This window comes from Danio rerio, chromosome 6, assembly GCF_052040795.2.
Source record: "Danio rerio strain M-AB ecotype USA chromosome 6, GRCz13ab, whole genome shotgun sequence".
NCBI lineage: Eukaryota > Metazoa > Chordata > Actinopteri > Cypriniformes > Danionidae > Danio > Danio rerio.
This window is the reverse complement of record NC_141026.1, coordinates 52519292-52536719: the sequence shown is the minus strand read 5'-3', so window position 1 is coordinate 52536719 and position 17428 is coordinate 52519292. Positions and strand designations below refer to the sequence as shown.

Here is a 17428-nt window from a genome sequence, read left to right as displayed (position 1 = left end):
AATAACCTTGAGTCCATTGAACCTATATTATGTTAAACTGACTTAAAACAGCTTGCATAACTCATAAAATTAAGTTAGAACATGATTAACTTAGTTTAATAAGTTACAATGACCTAAAAACATTTACTGTCAGTACTAATTGATCTAAGTTTTTATAGATGCTAAACTGACATCTGGCTGGAACATAAGTTGTTCAAAAATATAGTTGGTACTTCTTGTAGTTTTTTTTTTTATTACTACAGAAATATTTATCCTTCAAATATATTTTCTTTCCCAGAGATGGGTTGCGACTGGAAGGGCATCCGCTGCTTAAAAACTTGCTGGATAAGTTGGAGGTTCATTCCGCTGTGGCGACCCCGGATTAATAAAGAGAGTAAGCCGACAAGAAAATGAATGAATGAATATATTTTCTTTGAAGTAGACCAGATTACAGATTTCACTTTTTACATTTTTATTTTTAGGTAATATGCAAGATAAATATAAATTAATAAATGTGCAGGTAGAGTTTGTTGCCATGTCTCCTTTTAAAAATCGTACAAAAATCTTACGGTTATACTTATATGAATCTGTACAAATTAGATGCTAAACTGACATCAGGCTGCAACATTAGGTTGGTCCAAAAACTTAGTTCTTATTGCGTTTTTAAAATTATTATTACTTCCATTTTTACAGAAATCACCTGACCACGTAGAAAGGTGTAAACGATACAGAATGAGTCTTAATATTTAAATACTTGGAACTTTGTTCAAATCATAAACCCTAAGTATGAACAATATTCCCTCTGCGCCATTAATCATCCCATCCTGCCAAATATGAGTCATAAAATAAAGCTTAAAAATAAACAGGGAATCTCACAGGAGTAAATCTGATACGCTGATAAATCATTGATTTGTTTGGAAACACACGAGCGCCAACACGAGCGGTTTCTTGTGCAAACATTTAGAATGCAAAATGTCACACACTGAGAAGACGAGCAGAAGAACAGAAGGAGCTCAGTGTTTGAATGAAAAACAGATGCACACACACATATGCGAGCGTCTCTATAAGAAACATCTGTTTTTCTTTTTTAATGGGAGTCTCCACATCTGACAGTGTCCTAATGCAAGAAACAATGTCCCAATCTGTATGAGACAGTCCAAACTGAGGTCAGCCCAGCTATAGCCATTCCCACTTTAATTCCCTCACTATTAGAAGATATTATCCAGGTTTATACAGATGTCTGGGTGTTTCACACTTGAGTCAGTTAACTCTCTCTGTGAAAACATCTGTAAATAAGCAGTTTTACATATTTTTAGTTCATTTTTTTTATTTTTCCCCTTTTATTTATGCTTTTGAATTGATTTATAAAACTTTGATCTTTCTTTTAGCAACTTTTAACCTTTATAAGTTCAAAACAGTGAAAATTTTTTATAGTTTTAAGTGAAATATTGTCTAGGTTGGTGTTGTATATGACGCTAAAAAAACCTTGTATTAAACAGCCTGTACAATCTCTGTTATGTTACAGACTTATTTCTCTTACATGTTATTTTGCACTACTAAAATGTCGATAAAACCACTTTGTTAAAGTGTAGAGTTGAATTTTCGACATCAAAACTCGACAGAGCAGAGATCAAGATCCCATATTGCAATTCACAACCGTTAATAAACAGAAAACACTGATTTTTTTTACAGTGGGGGTCAATCTAAACCCAGAGCCATTAGTTATCCTGCTTCGTTTTTTAAACTGTACATTCCTAAACCTAAGTTTGCATGCTTATTTGCATAATTGGGATGTCAGAGTCATCAATTATACAGTCACAACCTACAGTTGTGACCTTTAAAGCGTCTATATCGCATGTTTAAAGATGTTTCGGTTTATTTATGGTTTCTAATGGGACTTTGATCTCTGAAAACTTTCAATGTTTTAAATTCAACTCTGATTAACAAAGTGACTTTAAATTCCATTTTAGTATAATGAATAACAAATATAGAAATTAATGACTCATTTAGGGGCATCGCGGTGGCGTAGTGGGTAGCACGATCGCCTCACGGCAAGAAGGTTGCGGATTCAAGCCTCGGCTGGGTCAGTTGGCATTTCTGTGTGAAGTTTTCTCCCCGTGTTTGCGTGGGTTTCCTCCAGGTGCCCGGTTTCCTCCACAAGTCCAAAGACATGTGGTACAGGTGAATTGGGTAGGCTTATTTATCAGTAGTGTAAGTGTGTGAATGAGCGTCTATGGGTGTTTCCCATGGGTTGCAGCTGGAAGAGCATCCGCTACGTATAACAAATGCTGGATAAGTTGGCGGTTCATTTCACTGTGGCAACCCTAGATTAATAAAGAAACTAAGCCGAAAAGAAAATGAATGAATGAATGAATTAATTAATTAATGAATTTCAACCAGAACATCAACATGTAACATCAATTTTACACCGTTTGACAGCAAGTTTTCAGAAGAGAAGTTAACACTCAATTATTACTCAAAACTTAGAGTTAAACAGAGCTCGGAGCTTGCTAATCAACTTGCATATGTTTTGTTAAACCTATCTGTGATTCACTTTACTTTTAAAACAATGCCATTTAATTCAGGCAAATGCATACAATTTTTTTTTCACCAATCAGCAGAGAGTTGCATAAAGCATAATGCACCGAAAGAGATCTTTAGCACCACCCACTCCCAAGAATCAGTGCAAATGATCTAATTAATTAGTTGTCATGTGCATATTTTACAATAAACTTTAAATATATTGTCTCTATAGATTTTGAATACATTTATATTTCACCATCATTTGTTAATTACACTCACTCGCCACTTTATTAGGTACACCTTGCACCTGGCTTAAGAACTGCTTCAATCCTTCATGGCATGGATTCAATAAGGTACTGGAAATATTTCTCAGATGTTTTGGTCCATATTGATAGCAGCACGCAGTTTTTGTTGGCTGCACATCCATGATGTGAATCTCCTGTTCCACAACATCCCAAATGTGCTCGATTAGATTGAGATCTGCTGACTGTGGAGGCCATTTGAGTACAGTGAACTCATTGTCATGTTCAAAAAACCAGTCTGAGACGATTCAAAATTTATGGCATGGTGCGTTATTCTGCTGGAAGTTGCTATCAGATGATGGGGACACTGTGGTCATGAAGGGATGGACATGGTCAGCAACAAAACTCAGGAAGGCTGTGGAGTTGACACAATCCTCAGTTGGTACTAATGGGCCCAAAGTGTGCCAGGAAAATATCCCCCACACCATTACACCACCACCAACCTGAACCATTGATACAAGACGGGGTGGATTCATGCTTTCATGTTTTTGATGCCAAATTCTGACGCTACCATCCAAATGTTGCAGCCGAAATCGAGACTCATCAGAGCAGGCAACGTTTTTCCAATCTTCAATTGTCCAATTTTGGTGATCCTGTGTGAATTGTAGCCTCAATTTCCTGTTCTTAGCTGACACAAGTGGCACCTGGTGTTGTTTTCTCCTGCTGTAGCCCGTCCGCCTCAAGGTTTGACATATTGTGTGTTCAGAGATGCTCTTCTGCATACCTCAGTTATAACAAGTGGTTATTTGAGTTACTGTTGCCTTTCTATCAACTAGAACCAGTCTGGCCATTCTCCTCTGACCTCTGGCATCAACAAGGCATTAGCGCCACAGAACTGCCGCTCACTGGATATTTTCTCTTTTTTGAACCGTTCTTTGGTAACCCTAGACATGATTGTGTGTGAAAATTACAGTAGATAAGCAGTTTCTGAATTACTCAGACCAGCCCGTCTGGCACTAACAACCAAGCTTTCTTCCCCATTCTGATGCTCGGTTTGAACTGCAGCAGATTGTCTTGACCATGTCTACATGCCTAAATGCATTGAGTTGCTGCCATGTGATTGTCTGATTAGAAATATCGTTAACAAGCGGTTTAGTTTAGTTTAGTTTAAACTTTATTGTCCGTTCTGCTTGACACAGAAAGGAAATTTTTCTTCAACACTGGATTTAGGACAACAATTACAAACATACAACAACGACACAATAACACTTATCAAGACAACAACATAAGTTAAAAGTCTAAAAACCAAATTAGCCCCATGCACAATACTGCCAATCATTCTTGGTAACCACCTCATTCACTACAAACATTGATCGGGTTTAGAACAACAACTGCCATTGGGATAAATTACTTTTTATAGGCATTTCTTCGTGCTTTAGGAATTCTAAACCTGCGTCCTGATGGTAGCAATTCAAATGCTGAGTGAAGGGGATGTGTATTATCTTTAAAAATCACAACTGCTCTTTTTTCCATAAAAGAGTCAAATAAAATCTGGTTGGACAGGTGTACCTAATAAAGTGGCCGGTGTAGTTATGTCATTCACAAAGCTTGATGGGACTGTAGTTCCTTCTGCCATTAAGTACTTATTTTAAACAGTTTTATATACTTTGACTCAAATCATAGTTTGTAATGGTGCAATTCATCTCATAGCTTGTCGGTTGTGTTCATGGCTAAAAAATTCCTATGAGAAAAATAAAAGAGAAAATTTCTTCCAGAAGAAACTTTCTTTAAAAAAAGCAACCACTAACGCGCTCTATATGAAGCAAACACCAGTAAAGTAGAGCCTCAAGACCACTAACACCACTTCTAAATTGCAGGTCAAATGCAGGATTTAGTTTGACAATAACCTGGCAATAATCTCAGTGTAAAAACACAACCTAAACCTGAGCATTTCGAGCCAAATGAAAGTTCTCAAAACCCTTCAGATGTCCTAATGTGACCAAAAGTTTGAGCAAATCCATAAAAAGGGCCTCCGTGAAATTCACATGGCTCCCACATGAGCGGCGTACAGGGGATGATCTGTTTTTCAGCCTCTTCCTCGAACTTTACGTCGGAATGTTTTCTAGGAACTGCAGGATATAAAACAGAACTGTGTGCAGGAAAAGCGCTGCGGCAGGAGGACCTGAATGGAAACATGCAGCAGGGGGGAAACTTGATTTAAAGGGGCGTGAAATAAGAGAGAGGGCATCATCGTAGTACGTCCAAATTTAGAGCATACCCAGAAAGAGAGAGTAGCAGCGGGTACAGACGATCAGGCCCTGGATCAGCAGATCACTGTAGAGCACATCTTTTCCTGCTGGCCATTTAGGGTAGAAAGCTGGCACAGATGCCGCCCTTAGCATGCAGTTGGTGACCACAACTGACCCGCAATCTGACGCCACGCGTGCCCTCACTGAAGCCTCCATTCATCACACTTCTCAGAAACAATGTCTCACTGTCCGCCGTCTTACATGACAAACTTGGTGGCGCTCCAAATTTTTGATCCTTGAAATCACAAGACGGCTCACACTGCTGTCAACTTGTCAAAGTAAAAGTTCAGCGCCAAATTTACATTCAGTGGAACTTAATAAAGGAGAAGTTTGTGTAGCTGCTGTTTTCCATGTAATGCTGATCACACTTCACATGTGAAGGTCTTACAGGACTTGACCTCTATTGTAGTGCTTTTATAGTAATTTTTTGAAGCTTTACATCTCCTAAGCATCTCATTTTGCATTATTTGGCTAAAGCAAACCAAATGCATTATACACTACCTGACAAAGTCTTGGTGCCTATCTAAGTTTTAGGAACATCAAATAAATAACTTGATCTCTAGTTGATCATTTGGTATCAGAAGTGGCTTTTATGCAATGCAAAGGCCTCTAGATTACGTCTATTTAACTAAAATCAAATATGATCATGCCTTGATTTTTATTCATTTTATTAGGACAGTAAGGTCTGACATTGTTTAGACACAGTCTTGTCACTTAACAGAACTAATGTACAGTATTAGAATATAAACAGAACAGTCTAATGCACAGTATAGAATATAAAGTCATGGTGCAGCGAAAACAGAATTAATGTTCTGTTTTTTCTGAGGAAACTTAGATCGTTTAAGGTTTGTAACTTCTGTTGTATTACCTATTTATTGAATCTGTTTTATCTTTTTGCATTGTAGCTTGGTACGGTAATCTGAGTCTGTCAGGTAAGAACAGGCTAAGCAGCCTGGTTAAGGTGGCAGGCAAGATCGTCGGTTTTAACCAAGCTGGTCTAATGGTATCTTACCATAATTGTGTTTTAAAGAGAGCTCAGAGTATCCTATGCACCCATTGTACTCTGTGTTTCAGCTGTTGCCATCAGGATGTCGTTTTAGAGTTCCTATTTGCAGGACAAATAGAACCAGAAATGATGTTATAATGGTGACCATTAAGTCATTAAATGAAACCAGGGGGGAGGGAGATGCACCAACATAATGAAGTATGGTATGTTGTGTGGAAATATTTTATTAATGTGTACATGGAACTTCGCCTGTGTTATGGCACCTTGCTGCAATTTTTGTGCAAAATTTTGATCTAAAACTTTGGGAATTTGGCTAATGAGTAAACTTATTGTCTATCAGACATTTTGTTAGAAACAGTTTGGAATTCATTTGACCTTTATAGTTAACAGGAAGTTTGGCCAGAGCAGAAATGGTCATGCACAACTGGGCCTGGTTTCTCTCAAGGTTTTTTTTTTCTTTCACTTTCATCGATTGGTGAACTAAACTGAACTTCAACTCTAAAAACTGAACTGACACAGTTTCAATTTACTAGAACTTCTGTTGAGCTGTTTGACACAATCTACATTGTTAAAGCGCTAGATGAATAAAGATTAATTGAATTAAATTTGAATACCATACTAAAAAATTGAAACCCTTAAAATTAAAATTGCGATTTAACTTTAAACATTTCATTAAAAACAAACTGCAGCAACAATAACAAAGGAGCTCCCTGTGAGTCTTACATAACCTGCTTCACTTCTACCCTACATTACAACACACAGCTATGCTGACTGATGAAGGAGGCCTCCTAGTACTGCTCTCCTCTATACCTTAAATAACTTTGCTCCATGAACATGACCCATGTAAACATTTCTCCAAAACATTCTATAGCACAATTCGCAGAATGTATGTGAATTTCAAAATGAAATTTTTTTAGCATTAAATAGGGTATATAAACAGTTAACATCAATAAACTTGAGACTATGTGACTTTTTTTCATTTCATGAGGTTCCTTTTACAGCATCGATGTAGTAATGTAATTAAAGTATAATCAGTTTAATAGACTCCAACATTCTTTTAGTTGTTCAAGTGCAAATGAGATGAAAGATCGTGTAAACACTAGCGTCATCAGTAGCTGCAGTTGAGTACAGAAACTCCATTAAAAATACTGGGGTAGAATAAATTTTCATTTTTTAAAGGTGTCAAACTCAGTTCCTTGAGGGCCGCAGCTCTGCACAGTCTGGTTCCAGCCCTAACTAAACAGACCTGATCAAACTAATTGAGTCCTTCAGGCTTGTTTGAAAACTACAGGTACATTTATTGAAGCAGGGTTGGAACTAAACTGTGCAGGGCTGCAGCCCTCCAGAAACTGAGTTTGACACCCATGATTAAAGGAATTTAATGCAGTGCTTCTTGTCTGACCTAAGACTTACTGTAAGATTGAGTTTAAAAAAATCTAGTCTTAAATGCGGCGATTTTATAATGACAAGACCGGAAACGCTTGAGCTGGTTTACTGAAAATTGAAAGTCCCTGTGCAGATACTAAATTCATGCCCCTTTTTTACCCAAGCTGTAAAACTAACTGAATGGTCAGATTTTTGTGCCATGAAAGATTGTAGGTCACTGATCAAGTATACTAATTAGACATAGTGGTCAACTTTAGCTGTTTTATCATGTGCATTTTATATGAAGTGAACATTAAACTGATCATCTGACTCTTTGTTTAGATCAGATGTTTATGTGTTTATTATGTGTTTCAGGATTGATTGCTGTTGATGTTTTACATGCACAGTCTTTCTTTCTTTAGTAGTTTTTTTTAGTAGTTTGAACAAAATAATGTGAAAAAAGATATTAAACTTGTCCAAATTATATTCTTAGCCATGCATTGTAGACATCAAATCTTATTTTTTGATATATTTACAGTAGGAAATTAACAAAATGTCTTCATGGAACCAGAGCTTTTGTTTAATTTTCTACAGATTTTTGAAACAAAGGGAAAATTTATAAACATTTTAACGCACAAAAAAAAATATTTTTGGCTTTTTCCACATGTATATCCATGCAACATAAAACTAGTTTTGTGGTGCAGGATGACATCCTGCTTCAAATGACTAAAAAAAAATCAATAAAAGTCACTTTTCAACTACGAAAATGAACAGAACCAAAGAGCATAGAATCTCCAAGACGTCATATTAAAGTTGTACCCTAATGTTCCCCAACGTCATTAGGATGTTGGATTTTGTTTGGAAATTTAAATCGGGTTGACGTCAGAACCCAACGTCAGGCTGACATCGATGTCAAATGTCCAACCTAAAATCAACCAAATATCAACTTTAATCATGTTACACCTTGGCATTGTGTGGATAATACCACTATGACATTCATCAGATGTTGGATTTTGGTCACTTTCCAACACAACCTAAAATCAACCAAATATCTACACTGTAAAAAAAAATCTGTAATTTTATAGTTTATTTCAAGCAGCTCCGATGCTGGAAAACAAAACGTAAAACAACGGCTGTTAAATTACAGAAATTTAACGTAAAATAACAGCTGTTGAATTACAGAAATTTACTGTAAGATTCAATTCAGGGAAATTTCTGTAAGTTAATGTCCGTTATTTTACAATAATTTCCATAATTTTTTAAAAAGCCATTATTTTAAGTTTTGCCGGAAAGTTACGGATTTTTTCACAGTGTACGGAATTTGACATTGTTATTGGATGTCAAAATAACATTGTCCTTAGACGCTGGCCAGACATTGTCTTTTAGTCACCTGATGTCATGATCTAAATCTTACCTAATATTAACGTCTTATGATGTTATGTGTCTGCTGGGAGAGATCAAGACTATAGAATGAAATTCGAAACCGTAAACAGATGGCAAACACAAATAAAACTATTTCCATATTTTTCTTACAGTGCACTCTAACAGTGTATTCCACCTTAAATATAATTTTAAAAAGCTGTATTAAATTAGAACAGGGCAGCACAATGGCTCAGTGGTTAGCACTGTTACCCGCCTCACAGCAAGAAGGTTGCTGGTTCGCAATTCGCAGTTGGCATTTCTGTGTGGAGTTTGCATGTTTGCTTGTTCATGTGGGTTTCCTCTCAGCTCTCCAGTTTCCCCCACAGTGCAAACACATGCAGTTTATTGGATTAACTAAATTGGCCGTAGTGTATGTGTGTGTATAAGTGTGTATGGATGTTTCCCAGTACTGGGTTGCAGCTGAAAGAACATCCGCTCTGTAAAACATATGCTGGATAAGTTGACGGTTCATTCCGCTGTGGCGAGCCCTGATGAATAAAGAGAAAATTCTAAATGCATTCGCCGGGACTCTCCTCTGCTGTTTGTTTTGCCGCAGGTTTCATGATCTCCAGCAGTCAGTTGAGCTGTAATCACCATCGCTCAAAGAAAGATGGATGAGTGTTTTAAACAAATGCGGCCCGTGTGTTTGAGGCGACAGGGAGTGATTGAGCTGTGCTAACAGATGTCCCATCGGCCCAGGCGTGCTAAGACTCGTCAGGAGTAACCGCTCGCTAACTTCTGTCCCATGCGCATAACCAAACACCTCACAGATTATGCAAGACCTGTTGTCTCTTCTAGTCCTCAATGCAAAGACACGATGGCTCCTGAGTTTCCTCAAGAGCAGCAGGAGGCACAAAAGCGATCAATAAAGCTATGCATTGAGTATCAGGCATTAGCATAAGCCATGGCTGCATAAGCTGTGAAGTTCCTCTCTTTGTTTCCGTCTCTAATGATCTGCATGTCAAAGCAAGGCTGAATAAATATATATGGGAGAAGATTAGCTGCAGATTACAGTGAGGCGGAAAGACATGCAGTGTTTTAAATGCAGTTTGATTTTTTTTTTCATCATTGGCAGATGCTGAGGCCGTTTGGTCTATTGACATGTGAGCAGCGGCCAGCGTTTAGTGCTTGCTCAGCAATTAACAACATCTCGGCCTGTCTGCTTAATTCATTATTCATATGGATTAGGACCCATGTAGCTTTTCCCAATGCTTCAGCTCAGCATGCACATCAATTTTTTAAGGGAAGCATCAACTGGTGAAATGTAATGTGCGAAATTTTGTGAATCTCAAAAAAATAAATAAAAAAAAATAATAAAAAAAAATAATAAAATAAAATAAAATAAAATAAATAAAAAATAAAATAAAATAAAATAAAATATTATTTTCGGCTTAGTCTCTACATGCAATAAAAAATAAAAGCTAAACTAAACTAAATGTTTATTTATAAAATATAAATAAAATATAATAATATAAGATTATACAACTATGAAATAAAATAAAAAATATTTATAATTTTTTTAATAAAATATAAATAAAATAAAAAATATTTATAAAACATAAATAAAAGAATAAAATAAAGTTATAAAATAAAAATTGCACTTAAAAAATATAAATATAATAAAATACATTTTAAAATAGGCTTTATTTTCTTAATGCATATTGCTAATAATAAACACAAATCTAAAATAGGATAGTTCACCCAAAATTCTCACAATTGTTTTACCCTGAGGTAATTTTAAACCTTTATGACTTACTTTCTTTAATGCATACAAATATATTTTGATGAATGTTTGAAACTAGCAGCCATTAACATCCATATTAAGGAAAAATGCTGGCTGAAGCCAATGGTTACAGGTTTCCAGCTTTCTTAAGAATATACATACATGTTTAGTGTTCAGTATGGAAGAAACTCAAACAATTTTTGAACAGGAATGTAATTAAATATGTAAGTATTTTTTTAATTGTAAGTAATTTTAAAATCAATTTCGGTCACATTTTACAATCAAGTTTCATTAGTTAATGTATTTACTACATGAAGTAATTATGAACAATTCTTGTATGTCATTTGTTAATCATACTGTTGCCTTATTACAATACAAATTCACTAGTTTCCATGAACTAACAATGAACAAATGTATTTTCATTAGCTAACATTAACTAACATGAACAAATACTGTAATAAATGTATTGTTCGTTGTGTGTTCATGTTAGTAAATGCATCATCTAATACAACCTTATTGTGAAGTCTTACCTATTTTTTTTAGATAATAACCTGAGAATACTAATTTCTAATCTAGTCTATTAAAGATATCCAGAAAGTTTAATGCAAAAAACATTTACCAGAAAATACCAAAAATCAATGTCCTCTGAATGAAGAGGTCAAACAACCATTTTAATAACAATAGATATTCGATTTGCCTTACAAAATCCTCCACAGACAACCCAAACTCTCCTAAAGCCAGGTTTCGTTTGTCCTAACCATCCTTCTGTTCCTCTTTTTTCTGTTTTTTACGTTTCACAACAGTTCACACCACCAATATCAGTCTCACCCAGAGTGAATCACAGCATATCTAATATTATTTTTGCTTAGATTTGCAAAGTTTTTCCAATGTTGCACAAAAAATTTCAGACCTTCCTTATTTTTAATATGTAGACAAAAACCTTCCAAACTGACTGACAGCACATACATTTAAATAATATCTCATGTATTGTATGCCTTATCACATTAAAACCCACTACTTTTATGTACTTTACACTGTATGTAGTGCACATGCACATTTTAACACAGGGGTTCCCAAACTTTTCAGCCCGCAACCCCCAAAATAACAATGCCAGTAACTTGTAACCTCCAATATCCTTTAAGGTGGTTATAAATATAGAAACTTTGATTGCAACGGCACACACACACACACCAATAGGCCCAATAAATATAAATAAAATAAAATTATATATTTGTAAAATAAAAATAATAAAAAAATCATAAAAAAAAATAAAATATTATTCATAAAATGTATATAAAATAAAATAAAAAATTATAAAATATAAATAAAATATAATAAAATAAAATAAAATATTGTTTCTTAATTCAAACAGCTAAATATAAATGAAAATACAAATCTAAAAGGGATAGTTCATCCAAAATTGAAAAATTGCTTTTGCTCACAATTTAGAATGTATACTGATGTGTCTAATGCTATTGCTGTGTTTTAATTCAATATAATCACGCCAAGGGGTGCAATCCAATAGAAAAAACCCCTGAAAACCTGTAACAATAAACAACTATTTTTATCTTCAGTAGATTACGGATAAAATACCGTAACTAAAATGGTTTAATTAAATTAATTATATTTTTGGAAATCACCAAGCGACCCCCTTCATTGTCCTGAGACCCCCCGGAGGTCCCGACCCCCACTTTTGAAACCACTGGTTTAACACACAGTGATTTAAATAACATTTTAAAAATCAGCAACAGAAGTACACTAGAAAGATCCAGTAATAAAGCAGTGTTTGAGTAATGCAAAACAATCAAAATTACATGTGCAGAACTGTTCTGAAATTCATCATGTCAAAACCTTTTCTGAAATGTACAGTATGTTAAAATCCCTAAAAAACTGCAACAGGGTTCAACGCTAAGGATTTTTTATACTGGTCTGATTGGGCCACTGATTCAGATTTTTTCTAGAATTTAAATATCTAAAAAATGTTAATAAATGTATAATGAGCAAAAAGTGTTATGCAAACAAAAACAGCTGTGTGGAAAATGTGCAGGTATGTTATTGCAGTTTGAAATTATTTAACAAAAGGTGGCTGACTTGCAAACTGAGGGCAAATTGTGCAAAACATCACTTTTTCAACATCATTTTTATCGTTGTTATGTTCCCACAAACTTTTTCTTTTAAAAATTTATTTTACCCTTATAGTTTGATTTTGCCACCATGTTGCCGTCATTTCACTGTACTGATTGTTACCAGGTTACGGGGAAAAAAAGCATGCTCAATACCTCAATTAAGATGAAAGAAACCGAAAAGCAATATGGTGCTTATGACATCACAGAGAAGGTAGCATTTGAAGGCTTTAAAGCACAAAATTAAAATGCACGCAATTGACAAATAGTCGCAGGCAAATTAAACTTTAGTGACAAGGCAGCAGTGTCCCGATTGGGCCAGAAATGATCCTGTCTGCTGTCCCAAGTGGCTCTCATGCTGGCCCTAGGCCATCAGGCGGTCCTTATTGTTGAGCCCTGTACGATCAATAGATTTGAAGAATGAACTGGTGTTCGAGGTGTTCAAAAGAGTCATGAGCACCTTCAGTAGTTGGATCAGCTGTGTTTGATCAGGGTTGAAGCAAAACTGTGCTGAGCTGCGGCCCTCCAGGACTTAAGTTATAGACCTATGATGTACTGTATATACAGTGTTAGATTTTTTCTAAATTTCAATACTTTTAAAAGTATAGTAAAGTATTCAATCCAGGAAACTTTAAAATCATGTACATTCCCTCAAATATTGCTTTCTCAACTATACTTAGATGGACATGCTGCATTTCATTATTATTATTTTTATTTTATAATTATTATTATTATTGTTTATAATATACTTATAAATTTAAATTCAAAAAAAGTATTTTATTTATCTGTAATAAATAGTGATATTTCATAGTTTTAATCAGGTTTAATGTTACCTAAACATATTAAACTATCAATTTCTAGAACTGACAGACTGGATTAATATGCAGAAACATTCTGTACTGTATCCCACAAGAATAAGGCCCTTAATGCTTAATAATGAAAGTTTTCCCAGCACTCGGTTGCAGCTGAAAGGGGATCCGCTGCATAAACCAAATCCCAGAATAGTTGACGGTTCATTCCGCTGTGGCAACCCCTGATAAATATGAGACTGAGCAGAAGGAAAATTAATGAAAGTAATGTCAGTTCCTGATTTCAATTTCAACACAATTAATCCGGATATGCCTACAGACTAAATAGTAGGCAAAATAAGAGAGACAAATAATGTCCTCAATAAGCTGGTTGCCGCTTGCTACATTTGAAAAACACACAAAAGCAGGGGCGGATTTAGTGATTTGGGGCCCCAACAGTGCTAAAATGCACCCTTTGTTTCATTCATTTTTAAAATGTATTTATTCAAATCACTCATATATCTGCTTTTCCATGTTTTATCTTAATGAATCTTTACATTTGAAATGATTTGTGTTCTTAAAATGAATTCATAATAAAAAAAATGAATGAATGAATAAATAAATAAATAAATAAACAAACAGTTTTTAATACTAAACCAGATTTGACGGCTCCATGGTAAAATAGATTTGCGTAGATCTTGCGTAGAGAAGTAGGGCCCGCAGGCCAAAGTTGGCCCATTGTAAACTTTAATTTGGCCCACCATCCGATCTGAGAATGAGAATGGTGGAGAGGATTGCGTCGAATGCCTTTAACACGGAGATCATAATTTCTACTTTAACATATTGCTTTTTATTTATTTTATTTAGAGCAAACTGAATGCAGAATAGACATAATAAATGTAGTATACAGAATGCACTATTATATACAGTGCTTATCTCATTACAAAAGACAATTTGTATTTTCTCTCAATTAACAACTGGTTTCCACTTGCTACATTAGAAATGCACACAAAAGCAGGGGCGGATTCATAGATTTGGGGACCCAACAGTCCTTAAATGCACCCTTTGTAGTTTTATTCATTTTTTAAATGTATTTATTTTGCTTTTCTTTTCTTATATCACTCATGTATCTGCTTTCCCATCTTTTATCTTATGAAATCTCTACATTTGAAATGATTTGTGTTCTTAAAGTGAATTCATAACTATAAACAAACAAACAAACAAACAAACAAACTAATAAATAAATAAATAGTTTTTTTTTAAATAACCTGATTTGACTGCTCCATGATTGAGGGTGTAAGAGGGTGCTTAGTTTTAGACCAGAGATGCCCAAATAATGCATTTAAAAAAGGGTTGATGATGGAGAGGGTTGTGGAAAATGCCTTTACCACAGAGATCGTCATTTCTAATTTGACTTAACCTTTTTTGTTTGTTTTATTGCTTTTTATTTTATTCAGAGCAAACTGAAATGAAAATTTTCAATTGAATGTTGTAAATGAATCTTTTTTTTCTTTTAAAATGTAAATACTGTCAGTCAATGAATAGAGCACTATGCAAAAGACATCAGTGAGCAAATCAAGGCAAAAACTAGTGAAATTCTGTCATAAATAAGATTCTTTTGTTTTTACTTTAATAAGTTTATTATAAAATGTCAAAAAAAAATACTGTAGTAGTTAATATAAGGCAATGTTTTTAGTCATTGTTAAACATTATTAAATAAATTAGGAAATTACTCATGGCAAATATTTACTTTCTGGCCTCTAGCCTCAATCAAGCTAGGTTTTTGGAACTTCATAAGAAAATGTTTGGGCACCCCTGTGTTAGACCCTCATCACCACACATACATATGATAGAAAACGATGCTATTAAAAATAATTCATACGTCTAGGTTTTTATTTGGGTCTCCCAAGTATCCTGGGGCCCCAAGCAGCGGCTTACTTCTCTTATTGGTTAAATCCATCCCTGCACAAAAGTGAGGCATTTGTCAACAATGAAGCACTGGTGTTCACATTATGCACACACTGATTCATACACTATTAAACAGCACTGAGTTAACAGACTAGTATGACTGGACTTCACAGTCACCAATTCGGGAAACAAAAGTCTGGGAATATTTCCATATGGCACGAATTAGACTGAAGTCTCTGAAGGGTTAGTCTGGACTTCTCATAACACCACTACACCAATTTAAAATTCGTTGCTCGACTAGTTATGTTTCATCACAAAGGCAGTTGTGACACACTTCCCGGAAATTACTCATGACATTGTGTTCCGTTTGCTATAAACGTGTTCCCCATTTTATAAAAATAAAAAAAAACTGAGGTAAACAAATATTTGGTGGTTTATATAAGAATACAAGAGCTCCACCTGGTGGTCAACATTACTGTCTTTCAGACGACGGAAAAACCAGTTTCCAGGCACACAATCAGCTCTTTCTTCTGAGGAGACATTTTAAGAAAAGGAGGTCAGTGGATCAGTCACATGTAATAAATAATATAAACCAAAAGACTGGCTGTTTACAGAGATTGACCTTTAATTCAGAACAAGTTCATCCTCGCGAAACAGCGGCACTATAGTGAATTCACACTATATTGGGTGCTATCTTGTTATTATGCAACAGACAACCTAAAAATAGTTTGTCAGATGTTTCTACATGACCTTACTGCATTTCCATCCCTAACAAAAAGAGCCATTTAGCGTTTTAAATATAGAAATGGAAGATCAAGTACAGATTATCTTTAATGTTGTGGGATATAATAAAGTACACACTTTGGTTTGGTTTTGTACTGCATAGTTTAGAAATTTTATGGGGGTAGCACGATTTTATACTGGGTTTCCTCCGGATACTTCGTTTTCCCCCCATAATCCAAAGACATGCAGTACAGGTGAATTGAATAAACTAAATTTGCCGTAGTGTTTGTGTGTGAATGTGTATGGGTGTTTCCCTGTGTTAGGTTGCAGATGGAAGGGCATCCACTGTGTAAAACATATACTGGATAAGTTGGCGGTTCATTCCACTGTGGCGATCCCTGATGAGTAAAGGGACTAAACCGAAAAGAAAATGAGTTAATGTCAAACTTGGCTGTCTTGTTAAATAATAAAGATATGTTATAAATGGACATGCTAAATACAAGTTAACCCTGTAAAGCCCACTGTTGCAGAATTAACTTTTAGCAATTGTAAAAACGAGAATTTGAAGAGTTTTTATCTTCTCAAATCCACATTTCATGATTAATGGGTTTTATCGTGTTTCCTCACGATGCTATTGGATAGAAAAGGCGTTTATAGGTCTGGTCACCCTGTCATGAACGTACCTGCAATCTTCACATTGAGCTGATCTCCTTTTTTTTTTTGCATGTCTGAATTTGTCAACATTTAAGCATGTCAGCTCTTTCTTTTGAGGAGTTTTTAGGAAAAGGAGGTCAGTGGATCAGTCACATGTAATAATTAATATAATCCAAAAGACTGGCTGTTTACAGAGATTGATCTTTAATTCAGAACAAGTTCATCCTCGGAAAACAGAACGGCACTAGTGCTCTATTTGCATCTCTCAAAACAATTTGTCACTTGTGCACAGCATAATAGCAGTTTCTCATCCCTTCCAACAAGTTGCAAATGCTTTTGGGCATGCATCAATTGCTTTCCTACAACTCTCTGCTGTTTATAACATTATCATTTGCTTATGTCATGTCAGTTAAAATTAACTAAACTTGTGAATGCTGAATAGTCACTCCATAAAAAACTTAATAGTCCTCATTTCATTGCCTGAGTCATTACATGCAAATATGTCTGTCAAGCAAACTTTATAAAAATCTTTAAATCCTTTTTTTTTTTTCCTGAAAACGTCTTCTAAATTGAAAAATTTCATAAATGATATTCAGACCTATGTGTGTCAGGTTCTGTTCCAATATTGTTTAGTTGTGCACAGCTCTACCTAAAGGAAGTTTA

The 17428-nt window shown here is 35.0% G+C and overlaps 1 protein-coding gene across 10 annotated transcripts in view; it reads left to right on the top strand.

Moving 5' to 3' along the window:
- LOC147836503 (uncharacterized) overlaps nucleotides 1-17428 on the top strand; it is a 149560-nt gene that overhangs the window by 129362 nt on the left and 2770 nt on the right. Inside the window, exon 1 of one of the 10 annotated variants that reach the window (XR_015494212.1) lies at nucleotides 15719-15944. The exons of the other annotated variants lie outside the window; for them this stretch is intronic. The gene's annotated coding sequence lies outside the window, so the exon portion shown is untranslated. Of the gene's footprint in view, nucleotides 1-15718; nucleotides 15945-17428 lie in introns of those variants that run through there. 10 annotated transcript variants of the gene reach the window in all.